This window comes from Periplaneta americana, chromosome 13 (genome assembly GCF_040183065.1).
Source record: "Periplaneta americana isolate PAMFEO1 chromosome 13, P.americana_PAMFEO1_priV1, whole genome shotgun sequence".
NCBI classification, from domain to species: Eukaryota; Metazoa; Arthropoda; class Insecta; order Blattodea; family Blattidae; genus Periplaneta; species Periplaneta americana.
In genome coordinates this window covers 107,113,912-107,135,933 of record NC_091129.1, presented here as the reverse complement: position 1 = coordinate 107,135,933, position 22,022 = coordinate 107,113,912, and the positions used below count along the sequence as shown (strand labels likewise).

Here is a 22,022-nt window from a genome sequence, read left to right as displayed (position 1 = left end):
AATAAAACAAATAAGCAAATACAAATGCTGAAATATTGAAAAGCTAAAACCTCTATATTGATTAAGAGTATTCTTTCCAATAAATTGTAACCTCGAAATACACTGCAGCATCGATAACGTTATCATCCTATCTCCTATAGTTGTTTCTCTTATTTTTTATGTGAAATCTCAACATAGCCGGTACGCCATAAAATGCGGGTTCATCTGTGGCCTCCATTATCTCCAGATAAGACCAACTGCATGTCATAAAACACGATATGAAAGCGTGCTCTTGCATTTATGTACCTCCATCCAAACCCTACAGTACATGCATGTATAGACAGAGACTGCAGTGAGGAATACAAAAATAAACCCCTGTTGTCTAATGGTATCTTTCGCAGTTGTTCGAATATATAGTCGACAGTACAGTATACGTACAACATGAAGATAATTCTCTGATATTCGTCATTATTTTTATAACTTAAAGAGGAAAACGATCTATTTTGGATTCTGAAGCGAATCATAATTACTAGAGCAGTGCAAAGGGAGCAGTTGTTCGACACACCGGCAACAGGGCAAGGGTTGTAAATTCACCTTGTGTACCTGCAGAGGTCTGACTCTGCGGTACACAGGATAGCTGCAAGCAGTAGGTACAGCGTAGTAAAGCAAACGTCAGTACTAAAGAAACATAAGAACAGTTCGGTTCTAGTGTTACGATGTCTAAGGCGGAGCAAATTCGTTCGGCAAAGTTTAAGAGACTTAATTCCGAATATGGTGATATTTTTGTTAATTGATTCAAACATAAAACAATTGGAATGCATTGAATCGAATTATGGGTTTATTCCTGATTGTATAACAGCTTTAGAAAAGTCTGTTACAAAACTGGTTGATCAGATTTCCCTACTGCGAAATATCTGGAAGAAAGTGACTCAAGTAGACGATAAAATTGGTAAAATAATATCTGCGAAAATAACAAATAAGTTGAAAAAATGGTGGATATTATAAACTCTGAAAGATTAGTGACAGTATTTCTGGAGATAAGGATTCCTTTGAAGAACTAACAGAAGTTGAAAAAAAAAATGTTTTACAGGATTTTACGTATGCCCCAGTTGTCTCAACAGACGTAGAAAGAAGCCTCTCCACATATAAGGCCATGCTATCAGATAGACGAAAATCGTTTTCTGTTAATAACTTACAAATGTCATTTGTTGTGCATTGTAACAATATTTGGAAGAAATCTGATAACGTATAACATGTGCATTAATAAATCACACTCATTGTAAAGAAAAGGAAAAACAAAAAACTATTTTTCAAGTGCTTTTGCGAATAGAATAACATGAACCCGTTACAAATAAACAGTGATTTTGTTTGCGTTCTGTATGAAATCATACATGTATACAGTATATTATTATTTGTTTAGGATGAAATGGTTAATTAGTTTTGTAATTTTGAAATCTTACTAAATTATCTGTAGGAAATTAATTGTAGAAACGTTAGAGAACTTGTCATTTCTATTGTGTCGTCTGTACGTCAACACATCGTGTACATGACCGTCGCTTGTACACAGGGAACACGCCGAGTAACGTCGGAACTCTTGCTATGATGCCATTCTGTCTGTCATGTGCTCCGTCTGAACCGCTCTAATAATTACATTTTAATAAAAATACTGTACTTGGGTTAGACTATCCTATACGTAGTAACCTGAGCTGCTGCCAGAAAGTCAAAAGGAGGAAAGAAAGATTTTAATAGGAAAAGCAGCATTTTATGCAGATCTTTGAAGCAAATACTAGTGCAGTGCTCTGTATGGAGTGTGACATTATATGAGGCAGAAACATTGACATTACGACGAAGTGAAGAGAAACGACTAGAAGCATTTGAAATAAGGATATGGATAAGAATGGGGCATGTAAAATGGACAGAGAGAATAATAAATGAAGCTGTGCTAGAAAGAGTGGGAGAAGAAAGAATAATGATGAAAATGATCAGGAAGAGAGAAAGAAATTGACTGAGTCATTGGCTTAGAAGAAATTGCATACTGAAGGATGTACTGGAAAGAAAAGTGAACGGGGAAAAAGTTCGGGGCAGAAAGAGAATGGATCATATGCGAAGACTAAAAGGAAGGCGGTAAAGAGGAAAGGTTGAAGAATGCTGGGTTTGCGGTGAAAGTGTTGCCCTTGGGTAGAAAACTATGAATAAATAAATAAATAAAATAATAAATAAATACATACATACATAAGTACATGGGTGGGTGGATTGGTGGATGGATAGATGGATTAAATAATTTCCATACGTTCCTAAAGATACACAAAAAACAAAGATTCTAGTGTTTTGAGAGTGGGCAGCATTTCTCAACATAGGTGAACGGAATCTGGTAAACATAGTCCTAAATTTAATTCACTATCTTCCAAGATATCTTCTTACTTCTGTAGGGAATTCAGTGGTATTGGGTGTCTTTCTGCCTGTGTTCATTGCTCTTCTCATATTGGTTACGATTACCTCTGTTGTGCACTAACGGATGTGGTTCATGCACGATGGGGCACCACGCCATTGTCTACACATCGTGCGACAGATGGATTAGTCGGAAAGGTCCAGTAGCATGGCCTCGCCGATCACCTGACCTTTGAGTTTTTGGAAATGGGGACAGTTAAAGATCTTGGCGTATCTCGATGTGTGCTATACCCTTTGACTACGTACGAAGAAGTGTGTGCAATGCATATCAGCAAATCAATTGCCAGTGTGTTCGCAAGAACACGTGATTCTCTAAGCTGTAGAGCTGAAGGATGTGTGACAAGGCGTGGTAACCACATAGAGTATGTCTTATAGTGACTACTCAAAGGACAGATGAGGATAATACTGTAGGTTACAATACAACTTGACCCATATCTTACCACGTATTTGTTTCCGGACATATCGATGAGCAAGTTCAAAAGGGAAACAGCTCGAAAATTTAAGTTTTGAGAATACTCTAATTTGAAACTGTACTTAGTACATACAAAACATCATTAACAGAATTTGGAGTAATTTCAATGATCCTTCGGTTTTCCACAGCAACATGAAACTTTAAAATGTAGTTTTCTCGAAACTTTAAATTTTGAGTTCTTTCTCATTTGAATTGCCTGTCGGTATGTTCATTAGAACTTCTTTTTTCTATTTTTAATTAACATACAATTATTGCCTTGTGTGAAAATATGTAATACATTCATTTAAACAAGGTGTATAAATATCTGACTTCTTTTGTAGATTAACTAGTACTACTTTTTTGTGCTTCGTCTTCATTAGCCAATTGTATCATTAATAATATTTTAATCTGGGCGTTGCCTCATGTTCCGCTTTTTTGTTTACGTCAGGTTTTTTCTTAGGTGGTTTATAGTGCAGTTGCAAACCCTCGGCCTCGCAAAGAAGACGATTCCCCTGACATTGAGGAAGTTACATCAGCCAGAGCACTTCACTTGAGTGCAATTAGTAAAAGGATTGCGATTATTGTAGTTGCGGTGAAGATGTTAAATAGATACTTGACCTGAAAGGCGTTATTAGCTGTGAGCTTTTCCACCACCACAAGTGGGGGAGGGAGTGTGCTCGCTAACTATAACATGTGCGATGGTTCGTGACGCTGTATCCCAACATATTAAAAGCAGTAAACTACTACAGATGCAAATATACGTGCAGGTCCGCGGCATGTACTAAATAATGTGCAAAAGCCACATAAATAACTCGGCAATCTTAAAAAATAAACTCGTGTTCCAGCGCAGTACTGGAGCGGTTTAATCCAACTGTAATTCACTAAGGAGATGAAGTTTACATCCCTCGCACAACACAAGCTCACTTCACTGTACACAAAGCGAATTAATGTTTTGAAACTCTTTGTTTATAGTATAGAACTTCATAATATTTTACTGTAAATATTTAAAAAATCATGTTCTTTAATGAGGGTAACCACAGGGATCCAGAACAATGACAACATTTTTTACAAATTTGAAGACAGTTAATGTAGAGAATACAAAGAAAAATTATTTTTATAGCGATGTATCGAAGTACATATGATGTTTCCATGCAAGAATTCTGCGTTATCTTTTGATGAAGGATCGGTAGAGCGAAGAAAAATTCTCTCCGGAAGCGGGATTCGAACCCGGGTTTGCAGTTCTACGTGCTGACGCTCTAGCCGTTAATCCACACCGGATTCCAATTCCGATGCAGGATTGAATCCTCTGAGTTTAAGCTCCACCTCTTAGTTTCCCTTTAGTAGCCAACCCTCATGCACTGTGTCACAGATGTGTGACAGTGGCACAATGTCCAACACACTATTTTTTTTCCGGAGAGAAATTTTTCTCCGCTCCACTGATCCTTCATATTATGATAACGCAGAATTCCTGCATGGGAATAACAAATGTACTTCGGTATATCGCTATAATATGATATGCGTATATAATAAAATCACTCGGGGCTATTCATAGACATTTCGCTAGCCCGCGCTACGACCGTGCTAAACTAGCCCCGGCTATCGACTGGTTACTTGTACGGGATTCATGTCATATCACATATCGCTAATACTGGTTTATGAATACGAAAAATGTTGCAAATGGAGCATCTATATTCTTCATTTGTATTTATATTTTAGAGCATGACATTGAAGATGTTAATGAGATTTATTTAATCTTTGGGTATTGGTTCGCTGATCATCCACCAGAAGCCCGCGCTAAGAATGCCAATGAATAACGTTAAGACGGCGCTCATTCCGTCGTATCCCTGCCACTTACAGCGTATTCCGAATCTCACCGGTCCGGTGGCATCAATGACGTCACGTTGCAGCGAAATAAGGAACAAAACTGCTGGAAGGATCGATGGCTGTCATGGCGACTGTACAAGTTGTTGTCTGTGCTACGCTAGCAAAATTTTGCGAAATTTTCGTACTCCCATCTCGTTCAAAGAAAAGATAGCATAAACAATTTATTTCTTGAACCGGTAGTAATAACTGGTCCGTTGACATGTTCGCTCGTAAGCCATTAACATATTGTTTTTACGTTGTGCTCATTACAAATAATACAGCAGAACTAAAGCAGAACACACCGCCATGACACAACAGTGCACGATGTTATTCGTCTGCTAATTCCCGCCCTATACAAGAACCAATCAGATTCACTGATGGCGGCTGATGGAGACTGCCACCACCTCTGCAAGTTGACGGCACCGGTGCGACACCGGTGGAGCATCAATGACGTCATCGGTGGAATTCGGAACACCGTGATGCCATCGGATTGCTCACCGGTGAGATTCGGAATACGCTCTTAGTCACTCGTAACGAGTGCACCTCTGCACATTGGCCACGTTTCGCTTTCATGTGACGTATTGCATTGTCGCTCTGTATGGTGAAACTAGAGACATTTTGTAGTCAGTCACTAAATGAAATTCACAACATCATGAGTCGCAAATATTTTTTGGGGGGCTGGGAGGGGGGAGAAAAGGAAGCATCACTCTTTCGTACCAACCCAAATACGTATTTATGCAGATGACGTTCAATTATACATTTCCGCCAGTCCTGATAGACTATGTGACTGTATTAACAGCCTCAATAAAGATCTCGAATCCGTTTCATCTTGGTCTCAACAATTCGGACTTAACTTAAATACAGATAAATCACAGACTGTCTTGTTTTCGAATAAAAGATTAATCCCCGATATTAATAAGCTGAACCTTCCTCCTGTGACTCTGAATAAAGCGATCATTCCATTCAGTTCAACTGTAAAAAACCTGGGAGTTCATTTTGAATCTAACCTTACCTGGAACACGCATATCAAACACACATGCAAGAAAGTATTTTCCACTCTTCACTCATTAAAAAGATTGTACCACTATCCAGCTAAATTAAAGCAGACGCTTGTACATACTCTTATTATGCCTCATTTCGATTATTGTGACGCTTTATTCAGTGATCTCAGGGTGGATTTATCCCAGAAACTGCAACGTGTTCATAATGCGTGTGTTCGTTTCATTTGTAATGTCCGCTACTACGATCACATTTCGCCTTCTTTCGATAAATTATTGTGGCTCAGGTTAAATGAGAAGAGGAAGTTACATTCCCTTTCTCTCTTATACCGAATTTTGCACACCTCTACTCCCTCTTACTTATCTGTCCGATTCCACAGTCTTTCTCGATTTCATAACTTAAATACTCGGTCACAATACATATGATAACACGCTAGAAATACCACTCCACACATCATCTCTTTATTCTTCATCTTTCACTGTTGCTACTTCTCGTCACTGGAATTCTCTGCCGCCTGAAGTCAAGGGCTGCCGAACTTTAATTTCCTTTAAATGTAAATTAGAAAAATATCTTATGATGAGTTGCCAGACCTAACGCGTTGCAAATATTTAATAGAATGTGTTCAACTGTATTTATTTTTATTTTTTATTTTCTTTTTGTTTCTTATTTTTATTGTGTAACCATATAAATCGTGTTTATTTATCACACTTAACGCCAATATGTATCCCACTGTGTTGTTTTTTTATTATTAATCTATTTTTGTGTACATTTTATTCAATTGTCGGTTTCTGGTTTAATTATGTAAATCCTACTTAATTGTAATCTAATACTAATATGTATACTAATGTTTTTTTTTTTTTTAATTTTTACTATGTACATTTTTTATTGAATAATCGGCTTCTGTTTTTATGTGATTCGTATTTGATTCCAACAACATTAATATGTAATTCACACTATGTTTATTTTTATTTTATGAGGTAAATTTTTATGTAACTGCCTCTTTTGATCTCATTATGTACCTAAATTGTATCAGTATGTAATTACTTAATTCTGATCCAGTTTTATTTTCAACTATGTAAGCAAGTTTTATCCTGGTTGAGTGTAAGAGAAGGCCTTACGGCCTTAACTCTGCCAGGTTAAATAAAGCCATTATTATTATTATTATTATTATTATTATTATTATTATTATTATTATTATTATTATTTTTTTTTTTTTCTGGTTTATAGCCTCCTCTGTCATTCCTCTTAACACCAGTGTGTGCAGTGGTGCCATAACGGATTTCTATTCGCAATGGCAGTGCTTCTCAATCTTTTTGTAGGCGCGACCCATTTTTGGACGACACATCTGGGGCCTGTTTCACAATGTTTACAAGCTTTGTAATTTGTAAACTTTGCTTGTAGATTGTAAACTTCTGTTTCACAACCTTTGTTTGTAATGTTGAACTTTACAAAGGAAATAAAATCTTCATAAATTAAATTTTGCACAATGTTTACAAGCTTTGTAATTTGTAAACTTTGCTTGTAGATTGTAAACTTCTGTTTCACAACCTTTGTTTGTAATGTTGAACTTTATAAAGGAAATAAAATCTTCATAAATTAAATTTTGCTCACTTTACAAGCATTCTGTTTCACAATGAAGGGTAATTTTACAAACGTGTAAACTTTACTTGTAAAGTTAGCACATTTTTTTACAATAACTCTGAGATGTGTAAAGTTTGATATTGCAACAAATTCTGAATAAATACAATAAAGATATATTTATTAAATTAATTTTTGAGTAACTGGGTAATATTAAGAATTAAACTAGAGCAGTTTTGATGTTATTAAGTAGTTCTAATGACTCAGACGAAGATATTGAATTTAGGCCTAATCAAACAAAGACGTATACCTAAAATTTTCCGGCCAAGAATTAATAATACGTTCGTATCATTGTATGAATTTAATGAAAGGTTTCGAATGAGTCCCGCGCTATACTTCAGAATATCGCATGAGTATTTATATACGAAGATTGTATTTCATAAATAATCGCACTTAAAAAAGAAGTTCCCTGCACCAAAAATAAATTAATTCAATAATACAATAACGACACTGAAGTCGTTTCGAGTCCCGTTTCGCTGGAATCTCTCCTCCAAGATATGGGACATCACATCCAACATGGAAAAGTGGTGCCCTAACCTCAAAGCGAGAACTGTGTTGTTTTGCATTGGTTTAATATACTAGCTGTCAGTCCTGTGCGTTAGTAGATAAGCACGGAATTTCTAAGTTATATGTGCAAAAGTGCCCATAGGGTAATTGATGTTGTTAAAAGAGTTAAATTCGAGACAGGTTTTTGATAATAAATACAATAAATAAATACTTATTAAATTGATTTTTGAGTAAGTGGATAATATTAAGAATTAAACTAAAGCAGTTTTGATGTTATTAAGGAGTTCTAATGACTCAGACGAAGATATTGAATTTAGGCCTAATCAAACGAAGACGTATACGTAAAATTCTCAGGGCAAGAATTAATAACACGTTCGTATCATTGTATAAATTTAATGAAAGGTTTCGAATGAGTCCCGCGCTATACTTCAGAATACCGCGTAATTATTTATATACAAAGATTGTATTTAATAAATACTCGAACTTAATAAAGAAGTTCCCTGCACCAAAAATAAATAATTCAATAATGCAATAGCGACACTACTTACGCAGTATTCTGAAGTCGTTTCGAGTCCCGTTTCGCTGGAATCTCTCCTACCTACAAGATATGGGACATCATATCCAACGTCCAAAAGATAAAAGTGATGCCCTAACCTCAAAGCGAGAACTGTATTGTTTTCCATTGGATGCATACTAGCTGTCAGTTCCGTGGATTAGCAGATAAGCACGGAATTTCTAAGATATCAGTGTGCAAAAGTGCCCACAGGGTAGTTGATGTTAAAAGAGTTAAATTCGGGGCAGGTTTTTGATCGCCAAAATGTTATAAGTTATTACTATAGCACAGAATTTTTATGCTGCTGATGGGATCACTAATGTTTGAGAGGTTAGGAATGCAACATTAATAAATACTGATGGATCAACACAAACAATTAACCTGATTTTGTGTTTAGACATCGTAATTATTTTATCAATTGCATATTTGTTCGTGGACCAAATCTGTTATTTACTTATTTAACTGAATTTTATGCTAACTTTGGTCATTTAAGTAATAGAATTATTGGTATACTCGACCAATCACATCACATGAAACTCCATTGTCGCCAATATATAAAAATCTAAATACTTTTAATTTTTTTAACAATACTTTATATTTTCTGTTGGTGAAATATGAATCAGCAAGCTTAGAATAATCTATTTTAGTACAAAATATAACATATGTATCGACAGTAGTAAAAATACAGCGATTTTAACTCTGCTCCTTAGCGATTTTAGTAAACTGTCGTTGGCGATATTGTGTAACCAATAATGCGTATTTGTAAATTTCTTTAGCTGATTTTGTAAAGTTCGTCAGACTTTACAAACTAATAAAATAGCATTGTGAAACACAATTTACAAGCATTTGTAATCTTTTACTTGTTATTTGTAAATTGTTAATTTGTAATTTGTAAGGATTGTGAAACGGGCCCCTGTATGCGACCCTCCTCCCTCTACAGAACTGGTAGAGTACTTAAACTCGTTCGAAAATACAAATCCCTGTAGTAAAATCGAAAACAACGATAATTTTTCTCAAAATTAATAGAAACCACTCAAAGAACGACCAAAACAGAAAAAATATAGTGCAACAATGACGTGAAATGTTACATGAAGATCATTTTTAGTAACCTACTTTGCTGATATAATATTCGAAACACTTAAACACTTTGAATAGCAGTTTGCAAGGCCAAGAAGTTAACATAATAACGTCCAAGGATAAAATCAAATGATTCATAAAGAAACTTGGTTTCTGGTCTACATCACTTGACAAAAAGGAATGTGATACATTCCACTGCATTAAAGAACTCGTAAAGAGGAAAAGAAAAAATTATATTCAAATACATTATGTACTGTATGTACCTACTGATGGAATGTTGAAACTAGGCTTTTTCTCAGAGTGTAGACCAGTTGTGGATCAAAAGAATGCATGAAAACCTCGAAGTTGCAAAAGAAGACCTTAAATTTTTTATAACATTTGCAACCTCATATTTATGCAAAATAAGCTTCTCATCTATGATTGGCATCAAATCAAAGACAAGAAATCTCATTGAACTTGAAAGTGATATCACTATGTGCGTATCGCATTCAGAATTGAGAGATACTTTCTGAAAAACAGGCACAGTTGTCGCAATAATAAAATTACAGTATTTTTTACTTTATTGTGTAACTACTGAAACTTTTTTATTATTTGAATGTTGTTTATGTTTGTGAACAAACAGTAAGTGTATGTTAATATCCAGTGAGGGAAGTGTGACGGTATGGAATACCGCCACTGGTTTCTATGACCAGAAAACATACCGTTAGTGAAAAATGACATACGTTACCGTCACTGAAAAAATGTGATCTTAAAAATTTGTTTAAACATTTCCTCACAGCAAAGAGTATTATCTGTTTGCTTCGTAAATCTAAACCATTGTCTTCTGGAACAGTATTCAGTGTGTATTTAGACGCGCTTATTTGATAAGTCACCTCCCTGAAATGCTTACAACGATAGTATTTCAAGTATAGAAGGCTGTGGACTGTAACTTGTGGTGGCCATTGTTGCCAATTTAGTGACTGTGTCATTTTTGTTGTTGTTGCACTTTTTATTAAGAATTAAGTAAGACACTTTGAAGTTTCAACATTATTTTAAATGATGTCTCAACGGACATTGCAAAATAATCTAGTAAATAACTGAAGTAAGTTGAAATTATCTGATTAAGAAATTTAATGTGTTGCGTAAGCTTCAAAGATTTGCGTTACTGACTGCAGAAACATTTTATTGTATACATCATTTACAGTATATCTATGTTGTAAGGGAGGAAGTATGCCTTTTTTTAAATCGAGGTATGCGAGGGTAAAATCTTGGGGTAGAATATCGCCTCTGGTTTTTTCCCAACTTCCCTCACTGTTAATATCGCGTTTTTAGTTATATTTTGCAAATCATCTCGCGATCCCCCCCCCCCCGCAGCTCTTTACACGACCACCAGTTTGGGAACCACTGCGCTATGGTGATACATTGTAAAACTACTAGTTTTGATAGTGAACTACAGTGTGCTGCTGTCGTTCTTTTTATTAATCTTTTTTTCACCAATTAAGAGATAAATGATTCTGTTCCAGATTTACTATCGATGAGGATAACTGCAAAATGATCAGCTGCAGCTGCGAACTATTTTTTTTTATCATCCTTGTCATAACGGAATATCTTCATGAAGTCAAATTAAAATATAATTAGATAAAACTGAGCTCATAAATTTAATTGGAACTTAAGAAAGTCCATGAACTTGTAACGAGAACTATATAATCGATTGTGCAAGGATTTAATGATCCATGTCGGAACGAGGAACTAATTAAATTTAATGATGTATGACATATACGAAACGTTGCTATTAATACTACACGAATTCAAAAACTTTCGCTACGAGAATGTATAAAAATTAGCTCTATTAGTTTACTGTACGTTAGAGGCGGCTCACGTACAGGGGGCGTAGCTCAGATGGTAGAGCGCTCGCTTAGCATGCGAGAGGTACCGGGATCGATACCCGGCGCCTCCAAAGTTTTTTTTTTTTTTTTTTTTTTTGTAAGTTTTATACTATTCTATTTTATTTCACGTTAGGAAATTTGGAATTCTGGGGATTACGGACTCCGTACGTAGCTTTGTAAAGCGCTTCAGTATACTCGTGATGCTCGTATCCCATATGAGTAGTTTGTCCTCTATAAATGTTATCATAATCTCATAAGTAAAATATTGGGCTCGTGCTGGCCCTGCACAGTGTTGTCAGGTTATGAAAACTAAATTTCTCCACATTGTGTTCAGAATTTTCCTAAAAATTAGTTCTTCTCTTTATAAAAAATTCCGCAAACTGTATTTACAAAATCAAATCTATAATATCACATCTTTTGTATGTTATACTATGACAGTATATACATTAATTTGTCATTTATTTAAATAATCTACATGTTATATGGTTTCCAAGTATTGTTTATGTTTTCATAAATGTTTAGTTAAACACTAAATTATTGTCTTTTTGGCAAATCTACATGGAAACTGCTATTTTTCATCACACATTATTGGTTAGAAAGTTATTTGCTGTACTCCTACGGCGGAAACATTGTTAGATTCATTTTCCCGTACGAATACCGCAAAGTTGCCATAGTAACACAATAAAGTTATAACCAGACGTACAATAAAGACAGTGTATCATTAATGTGACTCCTAGCGTACGAAAATCTCAATAGTCTGTTACTAATTATTAATAAGTTAATTCTCATGTACCAAAAATTACTGTACGACGTAACTAGTACGAAAGTGTCTTTCGGGCACTCGTTTCGAAATTCTGGACTGACTAACGCCTCGTCCGTTTCCGTCGAGTTGTCTTTGTGATGTCTGCCTCCAGACTAGTCGTGGGATCAGAAATTTTCTTGTAAAATTTCTACCTTGGGACTAGGAGAGATGGAGTGTACAGCTTCTGATCACTAAATTGTGCACCAATATGCCTGGGCTAAATCCGGTCATCCTCACTCATTCCCTATACTACACTTATACATACACTCACCCTAGTACAGGACATAACTCTTCACAGATACATATCATGAATAACGTGGCCCGCCGAAGTGATGTGGAATTTGAAAATGGGTCACAGTCCTGCCATCTATCCGCAGTATGCGGAACCCGAATCACGCAAGGTGAAGTGGGTAGGCATTAGAGAGAGAGAGAGAAAGAGAGAGAGAGAGACACACACACACACACACACGCCTCGTTCGTAAACGTCTCACTCATACACAAAAGTATCACTTTCTGTCCTAACTATTTATGTAAATAACTATTTTTGAGTTAATGTTAAATATAAAAAAAATCATCACTGGAGTACACAGAAAGGAAGTAAAATAACTGTGACGATTTTAACAGTTTTATGCTTTGGATAGAATACAACAAGAAATAATATTTAATCTTCCCCAACTTGGTGAGGTTGCCAAAGACAAAATATGTTAAACAGTAACATTTAAGATGTGTGTGACACTTAAATGATTCACAAGAAATTGTTTACATAAATTTGAAATTTACAGTAGATTAAGACTTAAAATTTAAGATCATGAAAATCTACAGTAATGTAAAAAGATAAAAATAAAAATAAAACGAGAAAATCCAGTTGTATTTTGAATTGAATTACAAGTGTCGCCGTACAATCTGTAAAGAATCCTTCAAAGTTAGCATAAAAATTGTCTTTATTATTGTTGTTGGGACTCAAATTTACGACAGAATGACACGAATTGTTTGGTTACGGTCCATTTTGTGCCCACCATTAAACCGATTACTTCTGTATCCCTGAATTTTTTTATGTTTTGTAGTGAGGAATAGTCGGTTCATTGCTCTTTTCACTTGACTAAAGTCTTTCAAATGAATACTTTTTTCAGAAAAAAGAATTACCCTAAATGTTAACATTATTTTACTCTGTAAGTACTATCCGTAAGATTCTGATTTTTACTCATATCATTAGAGAAACTGATGAGGAAAGATTTATTCCTTTACAGTTTTTAAATAAATTGGACGGTTTTCATGCAAGTTAAATAAAAATATTAGCAATATTACAATATGTGCATTTGTCGAACCCAGCGTATTTATGCACTGCACTGTACTATCAAAACTTCTGTGGTTTTGACCTAGATAATTGAGTGCTAGTGCAGTGCTTATCATCTACCAGCTGGGAGTTCCAAGCTACTTGGAACTGGAGTACGATTCTCATGCTTGCTTCAGTTACTGTGTTGCCACGTCTGATGAAATAATCGTTAAGGATGATGGAAACTATGTTATGTATGTAAGGTGTACTTTAACAAAACGTTAACAGCGTTCATCATAATTGTTTTTAATTATAATATTGTAACTCAATTATTGAGTTTGCCATGTCACGAAAATGTGTGAATAACCCGAACTTGTTTTGTTTGCGGTGAATTTACTCCGAAGTCATAGAGAAATACTATAACTCCTATAGTGAGAAAAGCATGTTATGAGTTGTATTTCGGAAGTAAAGTAGATGAGGGAAAGAGCTGGGCACCGGGTAAAATTTGTTGTAATCGCGAACTTTACGTGGTTGGCTTAATGGCACTCATAAATCAAATGCCCTTCGGAAACCCTGTAATATGGACAGAACAGAAAGATCATACTACGGATTGTTATTTCTGTTTAACAAATATAGTGGAATATAGTTCTAAATCAAAACATTATGTAGTTTATCCTAATGTTCCTTCAGCCAAAAAGCCTATGAGTCATGATTTAATACCAATTCCTAAGCCTGCAAAGGGGGCGCGGAAGGATTTTGCGTTATGTTTGTTGATATGCAGAGTCTTCGTGTATGGAATGACGATTAGTAAATAATTCTGTGCATAATGATACATTTCATTACATATAAATTAATTCTAAATTGTGCGTATTTTTGTTCGCTTTGATACGTAGTCTAATAGTTTCATTTTAGCTTCACATGATTTTTCTTACGACTTGGAATTGAAATACATTTTAAACATTTCCTACAATTCTCATGGTCAACTTTTCTTACATTTTTTTCAAAACCTAACTCACTATTCAATCTATTTCAATTTTTATTTTCTACATAAATTAGTGAAGACATTTACGTTTGTAGGGAGACATTTTACTGTTTTGTCAGGTACAAGTGGGAGAACTTTCGCAATGCCAATAAAAACTCCGTTAAATTCGTCCCCTCGAAATCTTGCAAGATGTATTTACACTACAGAAATTCAACAAGTTGATGACGAGTTGGGACTTAGCAGAAGGTCGGTCAGATGCCAGATGCCAGATGTAGTGGTTCGCATATTTTCTGCGTCGTCAGAAGTTTTGGCACATCAGTACTTTGGGCTGCATCATAATTAATATCAGCTCCTCTAGTAATCTAGTTGATTGTATACTCGTTGATATGCCGTACAGTACAGCAAATAATACATCATAATACATTTTTACACAATTTAAATCTGATTCTAGTTGGCGTTATATTAAAAAAAAAACTTTTCTCATTCATTGCGAGGATCAAGTTGGACAGGCCTGATGTATTGTAGTTGCAACATTTGCGAAATATAAGGCGGGATTATTAATATTTACAACTACATGCATGATGTAGGAATAGGTTATTTGAATATTTACAAATCTGCTATTATTTTAGAGTGTTTAAATCAGGCGTTACATTATTTTATCACCATTGACTGGATGTCATATCTCAACTCACTGTACAGCCGCACTGTCAGTTTTGGGGTAGACCCAGTCTTGTTTTCATAAATTTCACAGTATTTGACGGATAGAAAGTGGAAACAATAAGTGAAATGTCATCATTTGTTCTCTTCTGTTGATCAGTGACGTGGGTATGAAAAGGATAGCTTAAAATGTAAGCTGAATCATTAATACTGCTGTAGTAGTTCTCAGGATTATAATGCATTAAAATGTTGTATTGTTACCGCCTGTGACATGGAACAGTATTTCTTTCATTAACATCTGAAATGGTTTTAAACTGGTAGTTAAAGTGGATCTGCTATATTTTCAGTTCTGTCATACAATATTAAATTGTTCGTATGACAGAAATTGTATATTTAGGAACAGGATATAGAGCCTTCCAAAAACCTTTCAAAAGTCTTACGCCAAAAATCGCATGTTTTGTTTTTTAGGTACTAGATCAAAGGAACACAATTTTTTCTTTAACAATCCGGTAATATGAATAGAACAAAGTATTAATCACGTGGATTTCCTTTCCAGAACCCAATACATTCCACAGAATAACGTAGAACTATTGACCTATTTTATGTAGTAATGGATGGATGTTTCGCCGCCATATTGATCACATCGGAAGTCGGAACTAAAAGAAATTACATTAGAAATGTCATTATTAGGTGGCTCTGTTTGTCTCTAGCTCTCTTTTCTCCATTTCTTTGTTGTATCTTCTGGTGTTCTCTGTTTCTCACAGTCAGTTATATTCCTGTAATCACAACGTACATTTAATTCAAAATGTTTATTATACATTACTTAGAGACCATTTGTTAGCTCGTGAGAACAAATGCAAGCATGCGCCATAGCTCATACTGAGAACCTTATGGTGGAGTAAGTGAGCTAGCAAGGTATAAGTGGAAGCATAGTTAGGGAGGGAAGCTTCCCAGTCCACTTTTTCTTCCCTATTCGCGCAAGTAGGTTTCACGAGATATCGAATGGCCTATATCTGTACCTGATCGTAAAGAGACAGCATGATGTATGATAGCAAGAAATATTAATTATTGTTAATAAGAGGTAGTGTTCAATGGTAACAAGAGATATTGATAGTGATAATGAGCGATCATTGTGAATGATAGCGAAAGATAATGGTGGATGATAGCAAGAGATTAATGGATGATAGCGAAAGATAGTGATGGAAGTTAGCGAGATATAGTGATGTATGAAAGCGAGAGATACTGATGGATGATAGCGAGAGAGAATGATGAATGATATAGAGATAGTGATGGATGATTAGAGAGATATAGTGATGTATGATTATAGAGATACTGATGGATGATAGCGAGAGATAGTGATGAATGATTATAGAGATAGTGATGAATGATTATAGAGATAGAGATGGATGATTAAAGAGAGATAGTGATGGGTAATAACAGGAAATCCTTATGTTTGATAATAAAAAATCGTTAGGGATGATGCGAGATAAATGATGGTTGATAGCGACAGATTGTGATGGATGATGAAGAGAGATGGTTATGGACGGAAAAGAGAGATTGTGATGGATGATAACAAGACATTGTGATTGATGATCACGAGACATGGTGGTGGTAGTAAAGAGAAATCATGATGGGTGATGACGAGAGATCCTGACGAATGATAGAGAGAAGTAGTGGTGTAACGTAACAAGCGATCTTTATTAGCGAGAGATTGTGATGGGCGATAATGTGAGATTGTGATGGATTATGAGCGAGAGATCGTGACGGGTGAAGTAGTAGTGGATGATAAAGCGAGATCGCGATGTGTAACAAGAAATCTCTCTGGGTTATGACGAGAGATCGTGACGGATAACGAAACTTAGGTAATGCTGAGAGATCATCATATGTGATGGAGATAGATTGTAGTAGATAACGAGAAATCGTAATGGAACTTTGAAACTCGAGGAGACCTCATAATAGGTAGTGACTGATGGGTGGGAGATCATGGTGGCTGGCAACGTGAGAACGTAATAGATGATAAAGAGAGATCGTGACGAGTAATGACGAAAGTTCATGATGAACAAATAACAAATCTGATGACGCGGGATTGTGATGTATGACTTAAGGGCCACTAGGACTGAATTTTTGGCCAAGATGGCAAAATAATTATTATTTTTTATAATTTACATAAATTTTGTCTATGTTTAGCCTCCATCCGTAATTTTTAAAGATATGGCAGCCGTTTTTAAAATGCTACGTGCACAGGTTTAAAACGTGCAACGCCCAATTGTAAGTAATATTTTTATTTTTTGGACTCTCATATTCAAATTTCCCTTAGTTTTCGCTGTAGATGCTTCAAAACATGCCTCCTCTTCTATCTTGTAATGCTTTTAGAAACTAATACCACCGTAATCAACCCAAAATGAAAATGAAAGTATGGCGTAAATGTCCAAAGGAAAATTTTGTTTCCAAAAAGAGATTGAACATAGTAACCTGCAATGCTGTTGGAGGGTACAATACGGGATGCAGTGCCATGTAACACCGCAAGACCACTGTCAAACAGGAGTATCTTTTAACAGTAGCACAAGAGAATGCAGCGAGGCTGTATGAGAATAAGAGGTCAAATACTGATTCCAAGAGGGTGGCCAGGATGTTAAAAACGAGGAAGGGGGAAGCCAAGAAGAAGAAGAAGAAGGAAAGGAAAAGCTATGGTGCTGGGAAGTAATTGACTTTTCATTAAATACTTCTTGTGTAATGATTTTTTAACTTAAAAAATTATTTCCCAAATGAAAATTTTTATGTTCTTCACCCGTGCTCAGATTTAAAAATCTATGTGTAGTTTTATTAATTATAGAATGTAAATTCTTCACAAAAAATGTGGAAACAGGATTTCAATTACAGTCCCGCGAAGGTCATTTTGAATTTACGCATGATTTGGTTTGATAAAATAAGAAAAAAATAATAATATTGAAGGAAATAATGTATGAAATTTGGTACAAATGTTTATCTATATGTATATACATAGACCCAACCCACAAAATTTGAAAACTATTGAACCGAAGCCGTAGAAAATGTCAAATTCAGTCCTAGTGGCCCTTAAGAAAAACTTCCAAATGTTGCTCGGTATTCTGTCCTAGTGAAAGTTACGTTATGAACATTTGAGTTTATTTCAAATTTTCAAATTTCAAATGCATCGGAAGATGCTATAACATGGTCAAGTACAAATTTATATAATACGAGTAATACAGAACAGAATATATAATACAGAATAATACATCAGAGTACAGAATATAATTACAACAATAGAAATAGAAATAAAATAATACAATCAATATAAAAAGAGGATACAATAATATTAACAAAATTCGAGGACCGAATTTGAGGTCAAAAGAAACAGGATTCAGTGTTTGAGAAATTCGTCAGATTTTTAGTAATATGAAGGTTACTTTTACAGCGAAAAAGAATAATTATTACTAAAATATTAAAACCCTTATGAGTAATTTTTAAGTAGTAGTTTGGTACATTCCAAGAAACAAAATTTGAGCCACTTGGATTTTCCAAGTTCCAGTTATAACATACTGCGCATGCTCAGTGGCCCAAATTTTGTTTCTGGGTCTGTACAAATCACGGAATTAAAATGTTGAAAATTCATAATTCCAAAAACTTTTTATGCAGGCAAATATTTTTTTCTTTTAGGTCGAAGAACAATTTTCAGGCATTAAGCATATAAAATTTCATCAAAATATGGCTTAAGACTATGGACGAATAAAATTTATAAATCTTCATATATTTTTAAGGATTGAGGGTGTATGTAATGGAGAATATGTCCTATGAATAGATGCTAATAAATATAATTAATTTTCACTGAAAATTTATATTGGAAGTGGAATGAATTTTTTATTTTATATTTTGATGTTTTAATGAATTTGCAGTTACCTTCATCACTTATATTAGAATCAATATAGACTCATTTGCAGATATTAAAATTGTAGGTATATAATTTTTATACATTCATTAGAATATAACTGATATATGACTAGTATGAAACAGCAGTACCGCTTTTGAAGTTCACACAAACTGCGCATCAATTGTATCAGATTTTATGTATGAGAGTATAAAATATTAATGAATGCATTTGATTGTCCTCATAGTAGTTGCTTGTATGCTGGTGTTGCTTCTCCGTGATATTCAAAATTAAATCATCGCAGTTATTCAAACACAATCCTTGTTTATGTGTATCTGCATTTCAATCAACATATCTCATGAAATGGCGAGGCGGCAACCATAAATTCGTATCTGGCACTGCGAATCTCTCGACTATACTCTGTGGAATAATTGCGTTACAATTCAACCAGACTGTTGCAATTATTCAGCGTGGTAATTAAGCGTAAAGGCATATCATTAAAGTTTCGTGACAACATCAATGTTAGCAGAAATGAGGTTCACGAATTTTCCAGTGGCGTACGCAACAAGACTCTCAAGTAGGCCTACATTTTGACCTGGAAAAGCCTAGGACTAGTTACTTACTTAGTTACTTATGGCTTTTATCCTTCGCATGTCGATCGTCGTTGTCGTGTAGTTTAAGAAATTATAGACATGACAAAACTGGCCTGAAAATGTCGGTAGACTTTCTGACATGGTATCCTAGTACTGGACCGAACTTATACAGAATGTTAAGAAAAAAGTATTCAATATTTTAGGAGGTGCTAGTATGCATCAAAACAAGAAAAAACGTCTAATAAACATGGGTCCTAATACACATACTTTCTGAGATCTGAACACTTGTTCATAGGAGGTGCTCAATGTGACGTCCATTCATGGCAATGCATTTGTCTGCCCTTCGGCGTAAGAAATCACGCACTCTTTGAAATTGACCTGATTGTTCTTGATAACCAAAAGTCTAGGGGATTTAAATTTGAGGAACGAGCAGGCCAAGATGTGGGGCCTCCTCAATCAATCCAGCGGTCCTGAAATGTCAGCGTCAGGTGTTCACGCTCATTGCGGAAAAAAATGTGCTGGTGTGCCATCATGCATGAACCACATCTGTAGTCTTTGGTGACATGGCACTTACTCCAGTAAGGTAGGTAATACATTCATTATAAAATCCTGATAACGAACCCCAGTTAATCTCTGTGGTAGCACATATGACCCTTAATCTATCGCCAAGAACGCCTACCCATACGTTGATTGAGAATCGGTGCTGATGCCTTGTTTCTTCAAGTGCATGGGAATTTTCATCAGCCCACACATGCTGATTACGAAAATTCACAACACCATCTCTGCTGAACCCGGTCATATCTTTTCAGTATTCCATGCCAGGGGTGTCAACTACGGTATGATTATCTGGTAGCCTGCTATATTGTAGGGCAGAAAAATGCATTGTCATAAATGGACGTCACATTGTGCACCTCCTATGAACAAGTGTTCAGATCTCAGAAAGTTTGTGTTGTAGGACCCATGTTTATTAGACATTTTTTTCTTGTTTTGATGCATACTATCACCTCCTAAAATATAGGATAATTTTTTTAACACTCTGTAGACGTAGTCACGCCAAAAGCAGATGTTGCAAAGGATTTTTCTCGGAGTACTTCCATTTCCCTCTGTTATTCTACCAACACTCTCTATATTCCCCTCATTTCATCTGCGATAGTTAAAAATAGACTGGGCTCAAATTTTGGTGTAATACAGGTTTTAGATATAGGACGGACTTGGGACTCTGAGTCGTTGGGTTTATATGGTCCTTGCCTGAGGATGGGACTTATCTCTATCAGGTCTGAGGCTGGATGGCATGGAACTTGGAGAATCATCGCATATATAGGATACACAATGGGCTAAAACAAGCCTAAGTGCAAAGACCCGTCCCTGGTTTAGCCCTCGAAAAGCCAAGCCAAGCCAAACCAAGTTAAGTTCTGACTACTTCACCTTATCTTAGTTTCGAGATAAAAAAAAAACATAGATTCTCTACCTTTGCACCTCAATTGTGTGAAAATTAATATCTTGAAGTCTAAAGGTGCGTACACACGTAGCGAACGAACAACGAACGAATGATGAAGCAAAACATCGTTGTTCGTTTGCTGTTCGGAGCAACGTACAAATCATCAGTAAATGATCAGAGAACATTCGCGTTTGCTGATTATCCGCAGTAATGGCAGACAAAGATATAATTATAGCAAGTGTAACCGTTATTATTATACGCAGTTTAACAAAAGGAAAGTTAAAAAAACAAAAGGCGATGGTGGCAGAAATCACTCTACGAAAGTCGCAATCGATATAGAGGTACTGAATACCAACTTGCTTTGATGTACCGACAAGCGACGGATCACTACCGGAGGCAAACCAAACGATCGGTTTGCCTTTGCTGCGTCGTCCACACGTTCCGATTTCAATCAGCTATCTTAGCCTCTAAGCAACTTAATTAGTGCACCTTAGCCATTGCTTATTTCACGACCGCTGAAATAATTTCAAATCAAACATGAACCATTTTGCTGTCGTCTATAAATCATATTGATCCTATTCTCTGTGATGGATTTTATTAATTATGACCCATTATGGTCATGAATTGTGTATCTTCTACTTGAAGTACATGAAAGCAATGATATTGAAGTATGAGTAATATATTATGTCATTATGCTGTTATGCTTTTTGTGCTTTGTGGTTTCCCAAATCATGTTGTAATAATACGTAAGCGAGAGTTAGTTGAGCGTAATGGGATACATTAAATGCTTGTTACGTCATGCGTGCTTTAATATAGCATTGGTATATTCGAATTAAGGACACAATTTCACTATGCCAGATTTTATCATTGCTTATTTGACATTTGGAGCGCGGCATTGGATTATTCAAGGACCAGAGCACTTTGAAAATCATTGAACTTTACTGTACTTACGTACGTAAAGATCTTTTGGATTATTTCTTGTATTTTCTGTTAGTCTTTCTTTCTTTCTTTTTC

The 22,022-nt window shown here is 35.4% G+C and overlaps 1 protein-coding gene and 1 non-coding gene across 2 annotated transcripts in view; both read left to right on the top strand.

Moving 5' to 3' along the window:
* The window catches only part of LOC138712207 (tyrosine-protein phosphatase non-receptor type 13-like), a 1,532,948-nt gene that overhangs the window by 1,134,481 nt on the left and 376,445 nt on the right, over window positions 1-22,022 (top strand). The window lies entirely within an intron of this gene.
* On the top strand, window positions 11,379-11,451 carry TRNAA-AGC (transfer RNA alanine (anticodon AGC)). The gene has a single exon. It is a non-coding gene; the product is annotated as a tRNA-Ala (tRNA).